Source organism: Mustelus asterias, chromosome 13 (genome assembly GCF_964213995.1).
Source record: "Mustelus asterias chromosome 13, sMusAst1.hap1.1, whole genome shotgun sequence".
Taxonomy (NCBI): domain Eukaryota; kingdom Metazoa; phylum Chordata; class Chondrichthyes; order Carcharhiniformes; family Triakidae; genus Mustelus; species Mustelus asterias.
The window spans coordinates 26166243-26192232 of NC_135813.1; the positions used below are offsets into that span (position 1 = coordinate 26166243).

Genomic DNA, 25990 nt, shown 5'->3' on the forward strand with positions numbered 1-25990 from the left:
AGCTTTCGAGGCTCTGAGCCCCTTCTTCAGGTGAGTGGGAATTCTGTTCACAAACAGAACTTATAAGACACAGACTCAATTTACATGAATAATGGTTGGAATGCGAATACTTACAACTAATCCAGTCTTTAAGAAACAAAACAATGGGAGTGGAGAGAGCATCAAGACAGGCTAAAAAGATGTGTATTGTCTCCAGACAAGACAGCCAGTGAAACTCTGCAGGTCCACGCAACTGTGGGAGTTACAAATAGTGTGACATAAATTCTGATTCTAGGATCGCATGATAAAGACTCAGGAGGAAAAAAGCAGAAATATTTATGTGAAATAGTGTGACATAAACCCAATATCCCGGTTGAGGCCGTCCTTGTGTGTGCGGAACCTGGCTATCAGTTTCTGCTCCGCGACTCTGCGCTGTCGTGTGTCGCGAAGGCCGCCTTGGAGAACGCTTACCCGAATATCAGAGGCCGAATGCCCGTGACCGCTGAAGTGCTCCCCAACAGGAAGAGAACAGTCTTGCCTGGTGATTGTCGAGCGGTGTTCATTCATCCGTTGTCGCAGCGTCTGCATAGTTTCCCCAATGTACCATGCCTCGGGACATCCTTTCTTGCAGCGTATCAGGTAGACAACGTTGGCCGAGTTGCAAGAGTATGTACCGTGTACCTGGTGGATGGTGTTCTCACGTGAGATGATGGCATCTGTGTCGATGATCCGGCACGTCTTGCAGAGGTTGCTGTGGCAGGGTTGTGTGGTGTCTTGGTCACTGTTCTCCTGAAGGCTGGGTAGTTTGCTGCGGACAATGGTCTGTTTGAGGTTGTGCGGTTGTTTGAAGGCAAGAAGTGGGGGTGTGGGGATGGCCTTGGCGAGATGTTCGTCTTCATCAATGACATGTTGAAGGCTCCGGAGGAGATGCCGTAGCTTCTCCGCTCCGGGGAAGTACTGGACAACGAAGGGTACTCTGTCCACTGTGTCCCGTGTTTGTCTTCTGAGGAGGTCGGTGCGGTTTTTCGCTGTGGCGCGTTGGAACTGTTGATCAATGAGTCTAGCGCCATATCCTGTTCTTATGAGGGCATCTTTCAGCGTCTGGAGGTGTCTGTTGCGATCCTCCTCATCCGAGCAGATCCTGTGTATACGGAGGGCTTGTCCGTAGGGGATGGCTTCTTTAACGTGTTTAGGGTGGAAGCTGGAGAAGTGGAGCATCGTGAGGTTATCCGTGGGCTTGCGGTACAGTGAGGTGCTGAGGTGACCGTCCTTAATGGAGATGCGCGTGTCCAAGAATGCAACCGATTCCGGAGAGTAGTCTATGGTGAGCCTGATGGTGGGATGGAACTTCCATCCCACCATCAGGCTCACCATAGACTACTCTCCGGAATCGGTTGCATTCTTGGACACGCGCATCTCCATTAAGGACGGTCACCTCAGCACCTCACTGTACCGCAAGCCCACGGATAACCTCACGATGCTCCACTTCTCCAGCTTCCACCCTAAACACGTTAAAGAAGCCATCCCCTACGGACAAGCCCTCCGTATACACAGGATCTGCTCGGATGAGGAGGATCGCAACAGACACCTCCAGACGCTGAAAGATGCCCTCATAAGAACAGGATATGGCGCTAGACTCATTGATCAACAGTTCCAACGCGCCACAGCGAAAAACCGCACCGACCTCCTCAGAAGACAAACACGGGACACAGTGGACAGAGTACCCTTCGTTGTCCAGTACTTCCCCGGAGCGGAGAAGCTACGGCATCTCCTCCGGAGCCTTCAACATGTCATTGATGAAGACGAACATCTCGCCAAGGCCATCCCCACACCCCCACTTCTTGCCTTCAAACAACCGCACAACCTCAAACAGACCATTGTCCGCAGCAAACTACCCAGCCTTCAGGAGAACAGTGACCAAGACACCACACAACCCTGCCACAGCAACCTCTGCAAGACGTGCCGGATCATCGACACAGATGCCATCATCTCACGTGAGAACACCATCCACCAGGTACACGGTACATACTCTTGCAACTCGGCCAACGTTGTCTACCTGATACGCTGCAAGAAAGGATGTCCCGAGGCATGGTACATTGGGGAAACTATGCAGACGCTGCGACAACGGATGAATGAACACCGCTCGACAATCACCAGGCAAGACTGTTCTCTTCCTGTTGGGGAGCACTTCAGCGGTCACGGGCATTCGGCCTCTGATATTCGGGTAAGCGTTCTCCAAGGCGGCCTTCGCGACACACGACAGCGCAGAGTCGCGGAGCAGAAACTGATAGCCAGGTTCCGCACACACAAGGACGGCCTCAACCGGGATATTGGGTTTATGTCACACTATTTCACATAAATATTTCTGCTTTTTTCCTCCTGAGTCTTTATCATGCGATCCTAGAATCAGAATTTATGTCACACTATTTGTAACTCCCACAGTTGCGTGGACCTGCAGAGTTTCACTGGCTGTCTTGTCTGGAGACAATACACATCTTTTTAGCCTGTCTTGATGCTCTCTCCACTCCCATTGTTTTGTTTCTTAAAGACTGGATTAGTTGTAAGTATTCGCATTCCAACCATTATTCATGTAAATTGAGTCTGTGTCTTATAAGTTCTGTTTGTGAACAGAATTCCCACTCACCTGAAGAAGGGGCTCAGAGCCTCGAAAGCTTGTGTGGCTTTTGCTACCAAATAAACCTGTTGGACTTTAACCTGATGTTGTTAAACTTCTTACTGCTTCTTCCAAGTGCCATGAGATGTCTGCATCCATCTGAGAAATTAGATAGGGCCTAAGCTGGACATGTCATGAGACAACACCTCTGACAGTGCAACACTTCCTCAGAATTCTACTGAAGTGTCAGGCTATATGCAGTGCTTAATTTTCTGGCGTAGGGCTCAAGTCCATGGCCTTTTGACATGAGGTGCAAGTTCCACCTCGGACTGGAGACAGAAAATTTCCTCACTCTAATATTCCCTCACTTTAATATTCCAATCATCCATCTAGCCTCTATAAACACTTCTAACATTTGGAAGAGATGGTCAACTTGAATTTATGAAAATACTCAACATGGTCATCTTTAGTCCTTAAGAAACCAAAGAAGGGCAAAGTTCAACTAACGTGTCTGCCAGTAAATTTTCATAGGTACAAACGTCCAGGAAATACTTAGATCCAACATGCATTTTTCTTTTATTTAGTACACTAATACAAACAAGTTATGCCACAAGAGCACATTTACAGATGCTCAACAGCTCACTTACAGGACAGTTTAGACTCTAAACTTCAGAGCACCAGAAGATTTGTTAGCTGCCTGTTTAATCAAGACAACAATTTTTTATTCCAAGTAATTATTTCAACATTTTTCAAATCAAAGTATATTGGAAATTTTAAAGTATACAACTGACCACAGTTGACCACAACAGTTCTATGAAGGAAAAGCAACAAAACACTGCGAGCACTAAAATAAAACACTGCACACTGGATTTATTCAAAAAAATCTTCCAAACCATTTATTTTTGATGAACAAGTTTTGGAAATTTAAAATGTATTAAATAATGGCAAATTTTTAGTTCAGTAAAATGCCTAATCGTGAACAAAATGTCCACACCTTCATATCCACAAATGGCAGTTTTCTTCCGACAATTACGAAGCAAGTGGTCATTATAAGCTTTGGGCTGCCAAATTATTGATGTCTGCTAGCAATTAAATCACCCTGGTAATTAATATTTCATAACTTGCTCCAAAGATTAAAAACGCACAAGAATGTGAAATTTGGACATTATCCATTGCAGATGGGCGGCACGGTAGCACAGTTGTTAGCACTGCTGCTTCACAGCTCCAGGGTCCTGGGTTCGATTCCCGGCTTGGGTCACTGTCTGTGTGAGGTTTGCACATTCTCCTCGTGTCTGCGTGGGTTTCCTCCGAGTGCTCCGGTTTCCTCCCACAGTCCAAAGATGTGCGGGTTAGGTTGATTAGCCATGCTAAAATTGCCCCTTAATGTCCTGAGATGCGTAGTTTAGAGGGATTAGTGGGTAAATATGTAGGGATAAGGGAATAGGGCCTGGGTGGGATTGTGGTCAGTGCAGACTCGATGGGCCAAATGGCCTCTTTCTGCACTGAAGGGATTCTATGATCTATGATTTATTTTATAATTGTTTTATAAATTCAACTTCAAAAGAAACAATGCTGACGCTAGAGTTAAGAAAGCTCACCAATGCCTCTACTTTCTCAGAAGACTGAGGAAATTTGGCATGTCCGCTACGACTCTTACCAACTTTTACAGATGCACCCTAGAAAGCATTCTTTCTGGTTGCATCAGTGTCTCCTGCTCTGTCCAAGACAGCAAGAAGCTACAGAGCCAAAAGAGAAAATGCTGGAAAATCTCAGCAGTCTGGCAACATCCGCAAGGAGAGAAAAGAGCTGACGCTTCAAGTCCAGATGACCCTCTGTCAAAGCTGAGCAAAGGCAAAGCTTTGACAAAGGGTCATCTGAACTCGAAACATCAGCTCTTTTCTCTCCTTACAGATGCCACCAGACATGGAGATTTTCCTGCATTTTCTCTTTTGGTTTCAGATTCCAGCATCCGCAGTAAATCCAGTCAAGAAACTACAAAGGGTTGTTCACAAAGTCCATCACTCAAACCAACCTCTCACCCAGTGACACTGTCTACACTTCCCCACCTCTGAAAAGCAGCCAGCAAAATTAAGGACCCCACACACCCCGGACATACTTTCTTCCACCTTCTTCCGTCAGGAAAAAGATACAAAAGCCTGAGGACACGTACCAACTGACTAAAGAACAGCTTCTTCCTTGCTGCCATCAAACTTTTGAATGGACCTACCTTGTATTAAGTTGATCTTTCTCTACACCCTAGCTATAATTGTAACACTACATTCTGCACTCCCTCCTTTCCTTCTCTATGTATGGTGTGCTTTGGCTGTATAACGTGCAAGAAACAATACTTTTCACTGTATACTAATACACATGACAATAATAAATCAAATCTCAACAGTACAATTTAGTGCAGCTCTCAGAAGCACATGATGTTTTATTATCAGAGCATACATTGAATTCAAATTTAACACAATTATCTTCCTTTCAAAAATCCAATTTTAGTGAAGTAGTTGCCTTGGGCAATTCTCATCAAAAGTTGCTAAAAACTTATAAAACAATTCAACCTTTCCATGCATCATTTCCAGCTGTTTTTTTTACTGCTTTGACCTGGAGGTCAAGGTTTGGTCGCCTTCTTGATACTAATAGTTTGGGGGCTGGAAAATCAATGTGCATTTACTACATAGATAGAAAAACAAATGTGTTCCTGCAATCAGAATTTATGGGGTTACGCAAAAAATTAAAAATAATATCCAGATTACTTCCAGTACCACACGCAAGTATAGGAGGATAACACAAATGAATGCAATGCCTGAAAAGATGGTGCATGAGGGAGGGCTTTAGATTCTTGGGACATTGGGAACCGGCTCAAGGAGAGATGGAATCTGCGCAGGCAAGGTGGGTTGCACCTAATTAGAGGCGGGACTGTGTTCTTTGCGATGTGTTTTGCTAGTACTATAATATCAGAGAGGAATACCAGGTGCACAATATGCTGAGAGATAGCACTATGATAGAAACCATTAGGTGGGGGTCAGAATGAGGGAGAAAGTAATAAAGTATAAATCAGAACTACAGTGCAAATATACGTGGATGCACAGGAGTATGCTTAATAAGACTGGTGAGTTACAGGCTAAGATCTGCATGTGTTGTGGCGACAACAGAGACGGATCTCAAAGGAGGGCAGGACTGGATATTAAGTATTCCTGATTACAAGGTGTTCAGGAAAGACAGGAAAAGAAGAAGGGGCATGAATGGCGGTAATAAGAGCAGTGTCCCCGAGGCTTCACGACAGAATCTATTTGGCTAGAACTAAGGGATTACATTGCTGAGTGTCATCTACAGGCCAGTGGGATTGATATAGAGGAACAAAGTTGCATGGAAATTGCAAATTTTTGGGGGGGGTGGGGGTGCAATTGCCCAAATATTGACATTATAGTTGCAGTGTATAGGGCAGAGAGGGGCAAGTATGTGTTCAGGAAAATTTCTGCAGCAGGATGTTTTCATTCCAATGTGATAGGAGGCACAGTTGGATCTGGTTCTTGGGAATGAGGTGGGACAAGTGCATAATGTGTCAGAAGGAGAACATTTAGGGGACAACAGTCATTGTATCATAAAGTTTAGACTGAAAGACAAAGAACAATCCAGAGTAAAAATAATTAACTGGTAGAAAGGCAACTTCAATGGGGTAAGAATGGACCTGGGGTAAATAAACACGAGTAAAAGGTCGGCAGGAAAAACAGTAGCTGAACAGTAGGTTACATTCAAAGAAGAGATAATCAGGCACAGTCACCAACAATGTATATTCCCTTGAAAGGGTAAGGTAGGATGAATAGCAACCTCTGCAAGACGTGCCGGATCATCGACATGGATGTCATCATCTCACGTGAGAACACCATCCACCAGGTACACGGTACATACTCTTGCAACGCGGCCAACGTTGTCTACCTGATATGCTGCAGGAAAGGATGTCCCGAGGCATGGTACATTGGGGACACCATGCAGACGCTACAACAACGGATGAATGAACACCGCTCGACAATCACCAGGCAAGAGTGTTCTTTTCCTGTTGGGGAGCACTTCAGCGGTCACGGGCATTCGGCCTCTGATCTTCGGGTAAGCGTTCTCCAAGGCGGCCTTCGCGACACACGACAACGCAGAGTCGCTGAGCAGAGGCTAATAGCCAAGTTCCGCACACGAGGACAGCCTTAACCAGGATCTTGGGTTCATGTCACACTATCTATAACCCCCACGACTTGCCTGGGCTTGCAAAATCTCACTAACTATCCTGGCTGGAAACAATACACATCTCTTTAACCTGTGCTTAATCCTCTCTCCACTCACATTGTCTGTACCTTTAAGACTTGATTACCTGTAAAGACTCGTATTCCAACCATTATTTTGTAAATTGAGTTTGTGTCTTTATATGCCCTGTTTGTGAACAGAACTCCCACTCACCTGATGAAGGGGCAGCACTCCAAAAGCTTATGGCTTGTGCTACCAAATAAAGCTGTTGGACTTTAACCTGGTGTTGTGAGACTTCTTACAGGGTGAACAAATCCAGAGATTCTGGATGATCAGAGATAGAAATTAAGATGAGGAAGAATAAGTATACTTTCAACAGATGTAGGAAATACAATTGAGAGCCATGCTGAAAATAGAAGCTGCTTAAGGGGAGGTGAAAAGGCAAATAAGAAATAAAGAGAGAAAATATGAAAAGAGACCAGCAACTAATATAAATGGGAATCACAAAATCTGGTATAGACATATAAATAGTAAAGAGGTGGTAAAAGGAGAAGCAGAGCTGATTAGGAATCGAAAAGGGGATTTAAGCAGGGAGGCTAAAGGCATAGTGGAGGTATTAAGTGAATACTTTGCACCTGTCTTTACCAAGGAAGAAGATGCTACTCAGGCTATGTTGAAAAAAAAATTAATACACTCGAAAGCCTTAAAATGTATAAAGTGGAGATAGCGCATACCTTCTGTACTTAAAAATTTACAAAGCACCAAGACTGGGTGAGACGCATCCAAGGATACAAAGGAAAGTGAGAATGAAAATTGCAAAGGTACTGGCCATAAATTTTAGTCTTCCTTACACTTGGAGGTGCTTGCCAGGGAACCGGGAAATTGCAAATGTTACACCCTTGTTCAAAAAAGAGTGCAAAGATAAGCCCAGCAACTACAGACTCAGTCAATTTAACTTCAGCGGTGGGGAAACTCCTAGAAATAATAATTCAGGACAAAATAACATTCACATGGACATATGTGGGTTAATTGAGGAAAGCCAATGTGGATTTCTTAAGGGAAAAATTGTGTTCAATTAACTTGGAGTTTTTTGAAAAGATATCAAAGTTGAGGAACACAATATTCATGCACATGGACTTCCAAATGACAGTTGATACAGTGCTGTACGACAGATCCAAGTAAAGTTATAGTTCATGGGATAAAAGGGGAAAGTAGCAACATGGATACAAAATTGGCTGGATAACAGGACAAAGCAATAGATGTTTTTCGGGCTGGAGGGAGACTTGTAGTGGAGTTCCCCAAGGGGCAACATTGGATCCCTTGCTTTTCCTGATGTATGTTAATGATCTAGGCCTCAGTGTACCAGGCACAATTTAAAAGTTTGCAGGTGATATGAACTGTGAAGAGGAGTGTAGAACTTCAGAAGACTGTAGACAGGTTGTAGAATGGTAGGACAGATGGCAGATGAAGTTGATGTTCAATGTGGAGAAATATGAAATGATTCATTTTGGTGGGAAGAACATGGAGTGACAACATAAAATAAAGGGTACAACTCTATAAGGGGTGCAGGAGCATGTTTATGTGCATGTGTCATTAAAGGTGACAGTATAGGTTGATGGTGCAGTTTAAAAATATGTAGATTTCTAGGCTTTATGAATAGGGGCATAGAATACAAGAGGAAGAAGGTTATGTTAAACTTGTAGAAGACACTAGCTTGGCCTCACCTGGAGCATTGCATCCAAATCAGGACACTGCACTTTAGGAAACATGCAAAGATAGAAGTGCAGAAAATATTCATGAAAATGGTTCCAGGGATAAGGAACTTCCGTTAAGAGGTCAGATAATTGGAGGAGCTAGAACTCCTTAGAAATTGGAGAGAAAGCAGAGAGGAGATTTCATAGAGATACACAAAATCATGAGGGGGTTTGGACAAAGTAGACTCAGAGAAACTGTTTCTATTCATGTAAGGATAGAGAATGAGGGGGCACAGATTTAAAACTTGGTTCAATCAAGGCATTCAAAAAGGAATTATGCTGCTATTTGAAAAGGAACAATATGCAAAGATATGGGGAGAAGGCAAAAAAATGGTTATTTGGAGCTAGTGCAAGAATAATAGGCCAAATGGCCTCCTTCCACACGGCAAAAATCCTGTAATTCTGTGATTTAACAAGAGGTCCATGTGACGGTTACTTTCTCAACCTGCTTCAGGATCCACCATACAAAGGTGGTATAAACATCCACCTCTGGACGGTCATGAGGATCATTTCTGGAATGGTAAGACCAACGCAGCTCAACTGGCTTTCAGTGCAAACACACATTGAACCTCCTGATGTCCGCAAGGAAAACATCCTTCTCAAAGAACACCATCAGCTGAAGGCAAACAAAGCTCTTTCATTGACACATGATCTCAAAAAACCCATTTACTCATCTGAAATCCTGTAGCCTCTACTGAAACACAGCACACCTTACAGACTAATGGCAGCCTCACCTCTCAATGGTACACCTCCTGGCTGACTGCAAACATCACCAACCGCAACCTGGTAACTGACCCAGGTGTATAAAGTCCCAGATTTAAAACTTCCATGCTTGACAATGGGCCAGGGGTGGGGTGGCCACTTTTTCCACATGAAGAACTCAAATTGTGACTGTGGCCATCCAAGTCAGACAATCATCCACAGACTAAACTCCTGCCACAAATGCTCCATTGGTGGTGGCATCATAAACCAATCAATGTGTCAGCTGAAGCTGTTGAACGGATAATTAACCTCGGCACTGAACCATAAATGTTTCCCCATCCACAAGAATGAAAAAAATTCACATTTTCTTCCAAGAGAGGGCAGTCTTGTATGCTCAGCTCTTCACAGCACCGAGACCACGTACAAATTATGTTCAAATTTGAAGTGATGTTACTTTATGGGGGTTGGTTAGCTCAGATGGCTGGTTTGTGATGCAGACAATGCCAATAGCGTGGGTTCAATTCCCATACCGGCAGCAGTTATTCATGAAGGCCCTCTCAGCCTTGTCTAAGCTGTGATAATCCTCAGGTTAAATCACCACCATTCAGTTCTCCGCCTCAAAGGGGAGAGCAGCATATGGTCATCTGGGACTACAGTGACTTTACCTTTGGGGGGGTGGCATGGTGGTCAGCACTGCTGCCTCACAGCGCTAGGGACCCAGGTTCAATTCCGGTCTCGGGCAACTGTGGAGTTTGCACTTTTCCTCCGCGTCTGCAGGTTTCTTCCTCTGGGTGCTCTGGTTTCCTACCATAGTCCAAAGATGTGCAGGTTAGGTGGATTGGTCATGCTAAATTGCCCCTTAGTGTCAGGGGGATTAGCAGGGTAAATATGTGGGGTTACAGGGATAGACCTGGGTGCAATTGTTGTTGGTGCAGGCTCAACAGGCCAAATGGCTTCCTACACTGTAGGGAGTCTGAGTCTAGTCTATGAGTCTTTGTAGAATAGTCTTAATTTATTATAGGCGGCTTTCCCTTTTTATTCTAACTGCTACTTATGATAAACATTAGACAGTTATTTACCAGAAAATGTCCCATGGCATTGTTCACAGGTAGTCTAGAGAACGCAGCACGGTTGTGATTTTTAATAGTCAACCCCTTTAAGCCAGTGGATGCAAAATCATCAATTGCAGCGATTTTTCAGTGAGCATTTGGAACTGCTGCTAAAGCTGATCAAGGTCATTGGAACATATTTTCTAAAAAGAGGCTTACATAAGTGTAATGTCTGCTGTGTTGGATGTGTGCTAGGCATAAAGCATATATATTTTAAATAATTCTCAATAGTTCTAAAAACCAGATTATTTTAATTTATCAAAAATAAATTCTTCACTTAAGACAAGTCATAGTTTAGAAATGCTAATGCTGTCACATTGATGAAAGTTCAGTCAATGTGAAAATGAATGCCTTATTGTTGTCATTGACACAAAAAGCTTTCTGGTTGGCAACTTGAAGGAGTAGGCCATTCAGTCCTTTGAGCCTGCTCCGCCATTCATTATGATCATGGTTGATCATTTTGTCTTCACTTCATGATAAATTAAAGGTAAACTGTTAGCTTTCTAATCCTTAATCTAATCTTCACTCGTGTTTACATGAGCTTGCTCTTCCAAAGCCCCATGTTTCACCATATTCACTACTGGAGCATATTTCTGTGACCTATTTTCATCGTTAGTAGAGTGTTGCCTGGAGTGAATTGTTTCTCATTTCCCTTCCATTGCTCTAAAAATACAGCCCAAGAGGCAATGGTTGGGAACCCATGTGGGCAGTCACAGATATAAGACAACATCTATATTGCATTGTTCGATCACATTTGTAATGTTTCACTTTGTGAATAAATCTAAAATCAAGTAAAACTGACTTCTGGTCTCCACCTTCACCAACTGGCTGAGAGAAGTTTAATATCCAGTTTCCAAGTTAAATAAACTGCATACTCATACTGTTGTGAAATTACATCATATAGTACATATTTATTAATCTGTCTCAATCTTGCTCAAGATTACCGGGGGAAATAGAGAAAAACTTTATAACACTGTTTGCTTGTTGCTGGAACAAATTCTTCTAAATAATAAGAAATTCTGCTGGCGAAAGTTGTTGGGGCTTTATTATATACCATAAAATCTGTATTAGATGAGGTTATGCGGCATAAAATAGCATTCCAATCAAATTGCACCTGTCACAAGATGTGACATGTTCTATTTAGCATTCTGGATACATAGTTCAGCAATCTATTCCAGTGTTCCCAACCGCTGTGCTGTGGTACACTAGCGTGTCATGAGAAGGGTGCAAGTGTGCTGCGGCTGCCAGCACTGATGCGCACGCTACAGTCCACCCGGCAAGCCCCAGCCGTTTCCCTCAGCTCCCATTGTAGCTGCTGCTCGAATGCTGCACTCAAGATCCATTTTCTTCTCAACAGCAGTTAGCATAGCAACAAACTCTCCAGACCACTGTGATCCCAGATTTCTTCAACAGATCTGGGAGTGGACAACTCACCTTTGTCTTAATCAGGAATAGAATTGCACATGATTAATAAAGCAAACAGTGCGTCATAGAATCCCTATATTGCAGAAGAGGCCATTTGGCCCATCGAATGTTCACCGACTCTCCGACAGAGCAACTTACCCAAGCCCCATTCCATCCCCTTGACCTCACATATTTCCCATGGCTAAGTCACCTGACCTACACATCTTGGGACACTAAAGGGCAATCTATCATGGCCAATCCATCTAACCTGTACATCTTTGGACTGTGGGAGGAACCCGGAGCTCCTGGAGGAAATCCACAGAGACACAGGGAGAATGTGCAAACTCCATCCAAGTTGCCCAAGGCTGAAATTGAACTTGGGTCCCTGGAGCTATGAAGCAGCAGTTTGTTCAAAACATGATTTTGTTCCTCGAATTAGAAAGCAAGGTTTTCAGGGGTGATTACATTTCTATTAAATTTTCCCACTCTCAACCTATGCCCCAGTAATTGACCTTTTGACCCTGGGAAAAAGGCTCTGACTATCCACTCTATCCAAGCCTGTCACGATCTTGTAAACCTCTATCAGGTCCCCCCTCATCCTCCGACAGTCCAATGAAAACAATTCAAGTTTGCTCAACTTTCTTCATAGTCCATATCCTCCAAACCAGGCAACATCCTGAGTAAATCTCTTCTGCACCAACATCCTTCCGGTAGTATGGTGACCAGAATTGTACACAACACTCCAAACGCGGGCTAACCAAAAAGTTTTATACAGCTGCAACATGATTTTCCAATTCGTATACTCAACGCCCTGACCGATGAAGGCCAGCATGCCATACACCACCTTGGTTGCCACCTTCAGGGAATTGTGGATCTACATGCCTAGATACTTCTGTATGCTAATATTTCTGAGAGCTCTACCATATACTTTCCTTCTGCAGTAGACCTTCAAAATCGCATCACCTCACATCTGTCTGGATTAAATTCCATCTGCTATCTTTCAGCCCAGGTCACCAGCTGATTTATATCCTGCTGCATCCTTTGACAATCCTCATCACTATCCGCTACTTCCCCAATTTTTATATCTGCAAATTTACTAATCAGACCACCTACATTCTCCTCCAAATCATTTATATACACAGTGCGGCCCCATTATAACGCGATGGTTGGGGTCCATAAAATGTTATCGCGAAAAGAGCAGGGTCGCGCTAAATTAGCCAATTTTTTGCAGAAAAAGAAGGATCAAATGATTCATCACGTTATATCCGAGTTTGCACTAAATCGGGTCGCGTTAAATCAGGGTTCCACTGTATTACAAACAACAGAGGCCCTAGCACTGATCCTTGTGGAATACCGCTTGTCACAGACCTTCAGTTAGAAAAGTGCCCTTCCACTGGTACTCTCTGCTTTCTATGCCCAAGCCAGTTTTGTATCCATCTTACCAGCTCACCTCAGATCCCATATGACTTCACCTTCTTATCAAACTGCCATAAGGAACCTAATCGAAGGCTTTACTAAAGTCCATGTATACAACATCCATTGCCCTGGTCAATTTTTCTTGTCATTTCCTCAAAAGAACTCTGTCAAGTTTGAGTGACACAAGCTCCCCTTCACAAAACCAAGCAGCCTATTGCTAATTAGCCTATTCTCTTCCAGATGCGAGTATATCCTGTCGCCAAGAATCTTCTCCAATAATTTCCCCACCACTGATGTAAGGTCCACAGGCCTGTAATTTCCCAGATTGTCTCTTCTGCCCTTCTTAAACAGAGGAGCAATGCTAGCTATTCTCCAATCCTCTGGTACCTCACTGTGGCTAAAGAGGAAATAAAGATTTTGGCCAAGGCGATTTCTTCCCTCACCTCTCTCAGTATTCTGGGATAGACCCTATCTGGCTCTGGGGACTTGTCCATCTTAATGTTTTTCAAAACCTCCAACACGTCCTCCCTTTTTATCCCAACATGTCCTAGAATGTCAACACCCTCCTTTGTACACTCATCATCCAACACATCCTTCTCCTTTGTGAATACTGATGCAAAGTACTCATTAAGGACCTCACCCACCTCATCTGGCTCCACACACAAATTCCTTCTACTGTCCTCGAGTGGACCCATCCATTTCTTAGCTATCCCATTCCACTTTATATACGCATAAAAAGCCTTGGGATTCTCCTTAATATTAGCTGCCAAGGACATTGCATTACCCATTTTAGCCACAAGTCCCTATTTAACCTCTTTCCTGCTATCTTTGCATTCCTTAAGAGCCTTAGCAAGAGCATTGGGTGGCAAGGTGGCACAGTGGTTAGCACTGCTGCCTCACAGCGCCAGGGACCCAGGTTCGATTTCCGGCTTGGGTCACTGTGTGTGGAGTCTGCACATTCTCCCCATGTCTGCGTGAGTTTCTTCCGGGTGCTCCCGTTTCCTCCCACAGTCCAAAGATGAGCGGGTTAGGTGGATTGGCCATGCTAAATTGCCCCTTAGTGTCAGGGGGACTAGCAGAGTAAATGCATGGGGTTACGGGGAAAGGAGAATAGGGTCTGGGTGGGATTGTGATTGGTGCAGACTCGATGGGCCAAATGGCCTCCTTCTGCATTATAGGGCTTCTAGGATTCTATGATCATCTGTTTTCAATTTCCTGAAATTTATGCATGCCTCCTCCTTTTTCACTAATTTCACAATCTCTATCATCCAGGGCTCCTGAATTTTGCCATCTTTATCTTTCATTTTTACAGGGATATACTTGCCCTGAATTGTTAACTGACTTTTTTTTATACTTTTCCAACTCAATCAAATCAAATCCAATTCAGAGTCTCAACAAGTTGAGACATTTCAGATCCAGGCTGACAAGACAGGGCGAGCGACCAAACCACCCTGTCCTGGGCCCGATCTACATGAGCCAAGCTGATTGGAGAAGGGGGAGGTTCCTCCTCCAAGACTTGAGCTCATTTGCATCTTAGCCAAAAGGCCGAGATGCCGCTTTAAAAAATTGCTTCATATGAAACATATGAAGCCCCAGTGCAACCCAACGACCCCAACCAACCGCAGCCGACCATGGGCTGCCGACCACACCACACCCGATCCCAGCCAAAAGGCCGAGATGACTTTTTTTTAATACTTTTCCAATTCAATCAAATCAAATCCAATTCAGAGTCTCAACAAGTTGAGACATTTCAGATCCAGGCTGACAAGACAGGGCGAGCGACCAAACCACCCTGTCCTGGGCCTGATCTACATGAGCCAAGCTGATTGGAGAAGGGGGAGGTTCCTCCTCCAAGACTTGAGCTCATTTGCATCTTAGCCAAAAGGCCGAGATGCCGCTTTTAAAAATTGCTTCATATGAAACATATGAAGCCTCAGCGTAACCTAATGACCTCAACCAAGTGCGGCCGACCATGGGCTGCCGACCATACTACACTTGATCTTAGCCAAAAGGCCGAGAAGATTTTTTTTTAATTTCAAAAGTATACTTTATTCACAAAAAAAGCTCTCCAATAAAACATTGCAAAATGACAGATCCAAAAGTCATAAACAGTGCAAAAAAGAATCATTTTTACAGTACAATACAGTGCTTATTTACAAAAACATTACATTTCGTTACATTTCATTTCTTAAAACTATATACATGTGTCAGAGTTTACTGTGTGCCGTTATTTTTCAGGTTGGCACACAGTTACGCAGGCCGAGGGTATTCTGCAGTTACCCGGCCCTCGGTCTGCCTCGGTTGAGACGCTTTACACGGTGGCCTTTCCCCATTGTGCCTTGGCGGCGGCTGCCCCAAGCTTGAGCGCGTCCCTGAGCACGTAGTCCTGGACCTTGGAATGTGCCAGTCTGCAACACTCGGTCGAGGACAATTCTTTCAGCTGGAAGATCAGCAAGTTTCGGGCGGACCAAAGCGCGTCCTTCACCGAGTTGATGACCCTCCAGCAGCAGTTGATATTTGTCTCGGTGTGCGTCCCCGGAAACAGCCCGTAGAGCACAGAGTCCTGCGTCAAGGCCGAGAAGACTTTTAAAAGATTCCCACATATCAGATGTGGATTCAACCTCAAACAACCGCCCCCAGTCTACATTCCCTAGCTCCTGCCTAATACTGTCACAGTTAGCCTTGCCCCAGTTTAGTGCTTTCACTCTGGGACTTCTTCTATCCTTTTCTACAAGCATCTTGAAACTTATAGAATTGTGATCACAGTTCCCAAAATTTTCCCCCACTGAGATATCAAACACCTGTCCGGGCTCGTTTCCCAGAACCAGGTCTAAGATAGCCCCTTCGTGAGTTGGACTATCTACATATTGCCTCAAGAAGCACTCTTGGACACACTCAACAAACTCTGCCCTGTCCAACCCCCTGCACTGAAGGAATCCCAGTCTATATTGGGAAAGTTAAAATCGACCATCACAACAAACCTGTTGTTTTTACATCATCTCATAATCTGCTGATATATCAGTTCTTCCACTACACGCTGGCTGTTGGGAGGTCTGTAGTACAACCCCAACAGTGTGATTGCACAGCTCCTGTTCCTGAGTTCTACCCATATGGCCTTACTGCATGATCCCACCAAGGTGTCCTCCCTCTGTATAGCTGTGACATTCTCCTTAATCAGTAAAGCAACACCCCCACCTCTTTTGTCACCCTCGCTATCTCACCTGAAGCATCTAAATCCTGGAACGCTAAGATGTCAGTCCAGCCCTTGTTTCATCCAGAACTGATCATCACCAGATGCGTCTCTGAACAGCATTCGCAACACGCACAGCAAACAACAAAGAACAATGAAAATTACAGTGCAGGAACAGGCCCTTCAGCCCTCCAAGCCTGCACCGACCATGCTACCCAACTTAACAGATCACTCCCAGGTATGACCTGGGTGAGGATGCAATCCTTGAAGTGTTTTAATTCAAAGCAGAAATGCCATCCTCACATCAACTTCAGCCATTCTGCCCACTCAGATAAAAACCAACAACTCCAATTCAAATCGAAAGGTGCTCTTGGGCATTCCTACACTGCGGGAACAAACAAAACAGACGGAGACATAATCAACAATACTGTGCTCTCATCAATAGAAGCGGAAATATGCTGACTGATTTGAGGCTGAGATCAATGTGATGGAACCCATCTTTGAAGCCAAGTAGTCCGCTATTATTAATTATAAGAGATCAGAGCAAGAAAATGCCAAATGCACAAAAAGCTGCTCAAGTACAAGTCCAACAGACTGCTAGCTAGGCAGTGTGCCAATGACTACTGGTTACAACCTGCCAGAATATCCAGATGTTCTTTGAAACAGCAAAAGTCAGGGTATGCATGAAGAAGGGATCAAAAATGCAACAAGTCCATCGGCAACAGCAAGCGAGGTCATAACCAACCGCAATAAACATTTGGACCGTAGAAAACATATGTCATGGCAGAGCTGGATATTGATCCAACATTGGAAGAGCTTAGCAAAACAACTGAGTTGTCTGACATGGGTAAAGCTCCAATTGCAGGTGCTATACAGTCTGAATTCATCAAGCACTGGAAACTAGCATGCCTGCAGCATCTGCACAAATTTCTCTGCCCATGCTGGAGAGAGGGCCAATGCGCCAGGAAATGTATGATATATATGAACAAGGATAACCTCAGCGATTGCAACAACTGCCACAGCATCAAACGGCTGAGCATTGTGGAGAAACAAACTAGTCTACTTTGCCCTAGTCCGACTGCAGATCTTGGCTGAACACATCTACGCCCATTGTGTTTTCAGAACTAGAAGGTCTATAACCTATATGATCGTCTCAGTTCAGCAGTTGCAAGAGAACACAGTGAACAAAAAAGAGACCGCTATATAATGCTTTTATCAATCTCACCAAGGCATTCAACCATATGAGTAGAGACAGTCTATTTAAGCTGCTAGAGAAAATTGGCTAGCCGCTGAAGCGGCTTCATGTGATCTTCTCTTTCCATGACAATATAATGGCTACGGTCAGCTATGACAGAGCGACATCAAAACTATATCTGCAGTGGGTGAAACACTGACACTGTCATATTCTTCACTTTGCTGCAAAGGGTATCTACTTACATACCAGAACTGATGGAAAGCTGCTCGGCATTGTCTGCCCGAGATCCACGACAAAGATGCACCAAATCCTTATCAGAGTGTTGCTCTAATCTGATGATGCCACTTGAACATTCCATCCTGAGGAACACCTGCAGTGGAAAATGGACAGACTCTCTCATGGCTGTAAAGAGTTTGGCTTGATGATCAGCATTACAAGACAGGTGTCATGGTTCAGATGCTATACTAGGAGTACTGACAGTATTGTTGATAGCTTCACATATCTAGGCTCCACAATCACCAGCTATCTGACACTTGATGTTGAAATCAATACATGCATCATAAACACTTTGCGCACAGCAGTTAAGTCCAAGCTGGGTAAGAAAGTGTGAATAGCATCCTGACTGCAAACACCAAACTGCAGGTCTACGAAGCTTGCAGTCTTAGCACACTCCTCTACAGTGATGAGACCTGGATAGGCTAGACAGGAGAAAAGGTGGAACAGTTTCTGCCTTCACTGTCTCACATTTATCCTCAGCATCCCTTGACCGGACCAGGTCACTAATTCACCTGGAGCATGCTAATTACATCAGCATGCACTTATTTTGCTGAAGTGATGTTTGCACTGACTTGGCCATATTCATTGGCTAGATAATGGCTATATACCTAAAGACATTCAGTGTGGTGAATTGGCTACTGGGTCATGACCTCCTGGATGCCCATATCTCCTCATGAGGACACCTGCAAGCAAGGTATGAAGGCAGGCAGGCATTGACACTGCCAACTGGAGACAGTTGCTGGTGGCCAAGACCTCTGGAGGCTGGCTTTTCAGAAGGGCATTGGAAGATATGAACAGAAACAAGCAGCTTGGCTGGCTGAGAAGAGGGCCCAGAGAAAACAGAGGACACCAAACCCTGCTCCTTCGCAGCCTGATTCAGCAAGCCTAACCTTATTGAGCACTTATGTTCCCATGCTAGACCAGGCATGATGTGATAATCTGTCATGCTCTCGGTTACAAGCTCAACTTCGCGAATTGCATGAAAATAAGGAATCAATTTGTTTTTCAATAAAATTTAAAAAGTTTATCAGAATAACAAACTTTGTTATAAAGAATCCATCAAGTCTGACAATTCAGAATGCTGTTGAGCACAGCCCAGGCAACGCAGCTTGAATCACAGAATCATACAGCGCAGAAGAGGCCCATTGGCCCATCAAGTCCGCATCGACACATTAGAAACATCTGAACTCCTACCTAATCCCATCTGCGAGCACTTGGTCCATAGCCCTGAATGCTATGATTAGCCAAGTGTCCATTCAGATACTTTTTAAAGGATGAGAGGCAACCCGTGTCTACCACCCTCCCAGGCAACGCATTCCAGACTGTCACCAACCTCTGGGTAAAAAGGTTTTTCCTCACGTCCCCCCTAAACTTCCTGCCCCTCACATTGAATCTATGTCCCCTCAACTAAGGGGAACAGCTGTTCCTTATCCATTGTCCATCTCTCTCATAATCTTGTACACCTCGATCAGATCACCCCTCAGTCTTCTTTGCTCCAATGAAAACAACCCAAGCTTACGCAACCTCTCTCTGTAACTTACATTTTCTATCCCAGGCAGCATCCTGGTGAATCTCCTCTGCAACCCCTCCAGTACAATCACATCTTTCTGATGTGGTGACCAGAACTGTACACAGTACTCTAGCTGTGACCTCACCAGCGTTCTATGTAACTCCAACCTGACTTCCCTACTTTTGTAATCTATGCCTCGATTGATAAAGGCAAGTGTCCCATATGCCTTTTTCACCACCCTACTAACATGCCCTTCCGCTTTGAGAGATCTGTGGACAAACACACCACGGTCCCTTTGTTCCATAGAACTTCCTAGTGTCCCACCATTCATCGAGTACTTTCTTGTCAAATTACTCCTTCCAAAGTGTATCGCCTCACACTTTTCAGGGTTAAATTCCATCTGCCACTTATCTGCCCATTTAAGCATTCCGTCTATACCTTTTTGTAGCCCAAGACACTCCACCTCACTGTTAACCATCTGTCCGATCTTTGTGTTGTCTGCAAACTGAGGTTTAAAAAATAAAATTGCATGTTGTTCTCACAAATGACAACCTGTAAAAATTTTACCAGAGCATGTCAATTTTACCCAATAAGAAAGGAGTCACCTACTTAAAATCACAAAGCATGGCTATAACCAGAAACATGTGGCAAGTTACATATGGCACAAACAACATCACGGAACACAAATAATTTCCACTACGCATGCATCCAGTGAGAGTTTTAGAAAATACTTGAAGTCACTCAAGTTTGTCTATACATCGGTCAATTACATTCACACTTGGTAACGAAGTCCGAAAATATTTTCAGTGTTCAGTGCAACCTACATATTAAGTTTCAAGGAACATTTGGGCCTGAATGTGTCAAGGTATTTCCTAACACAATGAATCTTAAACAATAATAAGTGATTAAGAGGTAGTGTTAGCATAATAGATTCCCACCTGTAACAAGTTCCTGATCCCAACTCAGTTACTGTATCAAATTGTTGAACAGAAGCAGGTGTTTAACTGCTGAAGATGGAAAACAGTGGTTCTTGACCCCTTTCACATCTTGCAGCCAGATTTATAGATTTTTTGCTGCAATCAACAAGACTTTACAGTCACAAAATATGAAATGGGAGGAAACCATCTAAATTACTGCACCATATAATTTTGCTACATTATCAAAACTTCCATGGCAGTTTTATCTGACTTTATTAAAAGAGTAAAGTCTAATTTCACCATGGTCACAGGGACACACTTTGAAATGGGTTCAATTTCTTTCTATTAGCTATGAAAAGCTGCAGAAGGATCAAAGACGAATGAGTAGTAAGAATATGGAACACATTTACATTTCATATCCTGGCAAATTAACTATTTCATTAGTGTTTAATTGTACATTTTTGTATCACTGTTAAGTCAAACAGATCTTAGGAGTCATTAACTGCATAACATTTAATACAATACTTTTGATTTCAGCTGGCTGTCCTCAAAGAGCAATGTACTATCAGTTACATGAAACTTCAGGCAAAAATGCACTTCATGTTAATTGTTTCATTTTCTCTCATGCTATATAACAAAAGGATATTCATTCAACAGCTAAATAAACAAATTGACAATTTTGCTCATGACCAGGACACTCATTTTCTACAACAAACCACAGAAAACACTGCTGTGTTCTTTAAATTTTAATATTTCCTAATAGATAATTGTGACATTGCTTATGGCATGTTTTCTTTGTTTGACAATCTTTGCATAGATCTCTCTATCCTTCTAAATCTCTCATCCATTTGTCTATTTTCTGACTTAGTCGAGATGTCTGGCTCTGTTCCACCAATATGTTTTTTCACATTTGTTTTCAGTCCTCAATTTACTTTAACCGTGATACATTTCCTATCGATTTAGTTTTTTTGCCTTTCTACATTAATTTTAATCTCTGCCCCACTGTCACTTTGCTCTTTGTTTCTTGATTCCCTCTGTCATGGGCTTCAATCATGCTCTCCTCTTTCTTCCAATCTGTTCTCAATCATTTGTCATCTGATCTCTTCCTTTTCTGTCATTATTGTTAATTGTATATTAATTGTTCTTAACTGTATACAGGTGAGCACTAACTGGGGATTTACTTGAGCCCCTTATAAATAGACACAGACTAAAACTTTGGCTGTTTGGTTAGCAGTCATAGGTCAGATTCATTATAGCACAGAAGGAAGCCATTTGGTCCATCAAGTCCATACCAGCTCTCTGAACAGCAATCCAATCAGTCCCATTACCCCACTTCAAACCCTGCAAGTTTACCTCCCCTCCAGTGTCAATCCAATTTCCTTTTAAAAACAAACATTCATTGCATCTCTTGGATCTTCTACCCATGTAGGTAGCATGTTCCTGGTCTTTACTATGCTGCACAAAAATATTACTTCTCCCCCACCCCCCCTTACCCAAAACTTTAAAAGCGAGTCCCATTGTCCTTGTACCATCAAGGTGTACGCTTGTAATATTTAACTTTGTAAATAAACCTAAAAATGTATCTGGGGTGCCTTCAGTTCTCTCCTTCACTGACTGGTCAGCTGGATTCAGGGGGATGAGCAGGGTAACTACACGGGGTTACTGAGATAGGGCCTGCTGCCGGTGCAGGCTCTATGAGCCAAATGGCTTCCTTCTGCACTGTAGGGAACGTGAGATGAATTATTACCGTGACTGCAATTGAATGCTGTTGTAGGTAATTACCTTCCAGGACACAGTTTTGCTCAGAATATGGAATCAAATGGTCCTCCTTCACTAGCAGTTTCTGGAAATCTTATTTCCACTATACAGTTAAGCTCAACCAAAGTACTGTGGAAAGGCCAAGATGCAAGTTAATGTATCAAATTTACTGCCAATAAACAGATTTTCCATAACCTCTACCCCCAAGTATAACTCAATCCATCAAAATGTATTTAGCTTAGTTCTGATTGGTTGGCTCTATCATGATTGACCCCTAATCCTGACTGTTGTAAGAAAGTAAGAAGTCTCACAACACCAGGTTAAAGTCCAACAGGTTTATTTGGTAGCAAAAGCCACTAGCTTTCGGAGCGCTTGCTGCTCCTTCGTCAGGTGGCTTTCAGCCAGATACAATATTTATATAGGTGTATCTGAGATCCCTCTCTGCAACAAAATTCCTGCTTTAATATTGTCAACCAGGCTTGCAGCTTGACCACCAATTGACTGTACCATTGCTTCTCTGCCTTTTGGCTAAGATCAAGTGTCGACACGCTGTACTTGGTTGAAGTCATTAGGTTACATTTTAGTGTCATTTGAAGCAATTTTTAAAAGCGACATCTCGGCCTTTTGGCTAAGATGCAAATGAGATCAAGCCTTGGAGGAGGTGCAATACCTACTCCAATCAGCTTGGATCATGTAGATCAAGCCCAAGACAGGAGGCGAGAGCCCTGTCTTGTCAGCTTGGATCGGGAATGTCTCACTTGTTGAGACTCTGAATTGGACTTGATTTGATTGAATTGGATTTTTAAAAATTCATTCAAGAAAGCAGTCATATAGATACACACATCTAATTTATATTTGACAGAGTATAATATTCCTGTGACATTGCTCACTAAATCAGATGGTACATTATTTAATGAGAGGAGCATTATGCCATGTCATATATTATGCAATATTCTGCTAAGGCACAGCTATATTTAAGGCCAAATTCTAAATGTTTCAAGGATAGACAACCTGAGGGTACTGTGAATTTAACTGGTGTTTGTTGAGGCAACCTAATAGATCAAAATATGTTTATGGGCTTTGGGTTGCAGTTTGAAGAGCAATTTATAATTGTAACAAGGCATGACACCAATGCATACTAATATGCTGCTTTAATGTTACTAGCAGGGTTCTACCATGACATTGGTTTAGGACTAGTCAGATGATTTTGTTTTATGTCAGATACAGTATACCTTATTATTCTGCTGCCAAGATGAAGTGGTGCCCCTCGAAAAACTATGAAACCAAACTACTCTTAAGCAAACAACAAACGAGTTCATTTAGAGTTCAGGCTGTATGTCATAACTATGGCTTTGTTTTTTTAAAAATGCACATCGTAAGGCCATTTAACAGACTAAAAGGTCTTGTATTTCTTGTTTCTGGAGTTCCTTTGCACATGACCTGTGGTTTCAAATCATTTTGAGTGTATTACAAACAAATATGATAGCTGAAATGTGATGACAGGAACTGTTCAATATATAGAAAACTGTTCAATACACAGATCTTTCCAATACATACCAACTTATCTGCCATGGTGTTGCATGCATAAGGAGTTAAAATTCACTGCAATCCACTGGAGAAGTAGAGTTGATTGTAACAAATATTCCTCTGCACTAAAAGCTGAGGAGCTAGATGTAAAACCGAGACGTGGATAACAGTGAAATGGAATGCAATTACAGGCTGATAAACAAATACAAAGTGAACAAAGGAATTTATCGTGGAAAATTGGTGTTGTGGAAAAATGTTGATCCATAAATGATAGAACTTATGAATACCATGACCCATATCCTCCAATAACCTTTAACAGATCTCATTGGCACCATCTCCTAACAGTTTTTTTAAAAACTGCTGTTGCTACCACAGATAGCACTGTTTTCGTCTTCAATTGCTTTTTTATTACACTGTACTGGTAGCAGATTTTATTATCATTCGCTGATCTTTTCAACAGCAGAAAAATAACTGCAACCCCTGAATATGATAAAGTCACAAAAACAGTGCAATCAGAACAGTAATAAAACTCTGCAAGGCTCCCAATGTATATTTTAAAGAAATTCACTGAAAGTAGCCAGGAGCAACAATGATGCAACACTAATTATTTGAGAGCATAAAAAAATGGGGAAAGCTTGAGGCACATTTAAGGCACCGAGCAATAAAATCAAAGCAGATGAAACACAATCAAAAGGATTAAAAGCCTCTTATAAAGCTCAAAGTGGTTTCCTTACATCTTTTACACACTGCAAGCAGCCAGAACTGTGCCGCACTAATTCTTATTTACCAGGAGTATGGAAAAAAACATGAATCTTCAAATACATTTATAACACTAAGACTGTAAAATCTGAGCAAAGGAAACATCAAAGAGAATTGAAAGTACTTCCCTCAATTTTTTAAAAACTGCACCATATGTAGCTGGCAGCCAAAATATTATCAAACTGTTCGGAGAGGTTGAAGGCAAGAACAAAGGTAATCAAATAAAGTTAGCAGTACAGTCTTCTTGCAAAATACTGAATATACAGTATGATAAAGGGGTTATGATAATTGATTTAATATAATGCAAATTTTTGTTGTACAAAACACTTCCAATTCTCCCAACATTAGATGGCACTGTGGCAAAAAAACAGATCTACCCGCCATAGAATCATAGCACCCCTACAGCTATTCGACCCATTGAGTCTGCACCAACTACAATCCCACCCAGGCCCTATCCCCTTAACCCTACTGCTAATCCCCCTGACACTAAGGGGCAATTTAGCATGGCTAATCAACCTAAGCCACACATCTTCGGAGTCATCATTTTGCTTTGCTTCCAATTTTCCCTTTAGTGTCAAGTTTTATTTTTAATTTAATACATTTCCTTTCACCAATTTTGCATCTACACTGTTTGTCACCTGTATACATATGTCTTTTCTTTCCAAATCCCCATACTTTTACCCCATCACCCATCCTACTCCCTTATGTTCCCTCTCCACTTTTGCTGTTAGAGCTACCAAACTCACGGCCCTGTGAATTACTAAATCGTCATTGCAGCTTTAATTTTTAATGAAACCACCACCAGTTTTGCAAGCCTGTTGAGTAGACTTCATAGCCTTTGCCTCATCTAAATTATTAAACACTAAATGCTGTTTCCAATCTGGAGCAGGCAACATTTCAAGTTTTATTAAAATTAAATGGTGAGACTTAATTTACTTCGCTCTTTTCACAATCACAAGATGTCTCAAGTGGTTTACTGATAATGAAATATTTTTGAAGTATAATGGCTGTTGTAATTAGGAATTATAAAATCAATTTGTACACAGCAAACTCTCAAACTATAACGTGATAATGACCAGATAAACATTTTTTTATATGATGCTGGTTGAGCAATAAATACTGGCCAGGGCTACAGGGATAATTTGTCTGCTCTTCTTGAAAATTCAATGCTCTCTTTAAATCCACCCAGAGAGATGTGACCTCAGCTTAACATTTCATCTAAAGGGTGCCACCTCCGCAGCACTTCCTCAGCACTGCAATGAAGTCAGCATAGATTTTCATGCTCAAGCCCCAAAATGGGTCTTGAAACCAGAACCTTGTGACTCACAGGTGAGAATTCTACCAACTGAGCAATGGCTGATACGCTCAAGATTGGATAGCGTTGAAGGGGCAGAAAATGTTTGGGTGATGCTGCAGGAGGGGCATATCTACAAGGATGGAGGTGCAAGGGCGGCGGGATGTAAAAGGGAAATGGAAGAGGCTCATGGGATTTAGAGGCAATAGAGAATGGCAGTGGGGCTGAGGAGGAAATGGTTGGAATTGTAGTAGTTTTGGACACGAGGGGGAAAGAGGTTGCAACTCGAGGGATTGTACAGAATTGAGGGGAATGAAGAATTGAGAAATTGAGGTAAAGAAGTCAGG

At 42.7% G+C, this 25990-nt stretch overlaps 1 protein-coding gene across 1 annotated transcript in view; it reads right to left on the reverse strand.

The window, feature by feature from the left end:
• The window catches only part of LOC144502531 (zinc finger protein 618-like), a 118115-nt gene that overhangs the window by 47483 nt on the left and 44642 nt on the right, over positions 1-25990 (reverse strand). Inside the window, exon 2 of the mRNA XM_078226602.1 lies at positions 17845-17972. The gene's annotated coding sequence lies outside the window, so the exon portion shown is untranslated. The remainder of the gene's footprint in view (positions 1-17844; positions 17973-25990) is intronic.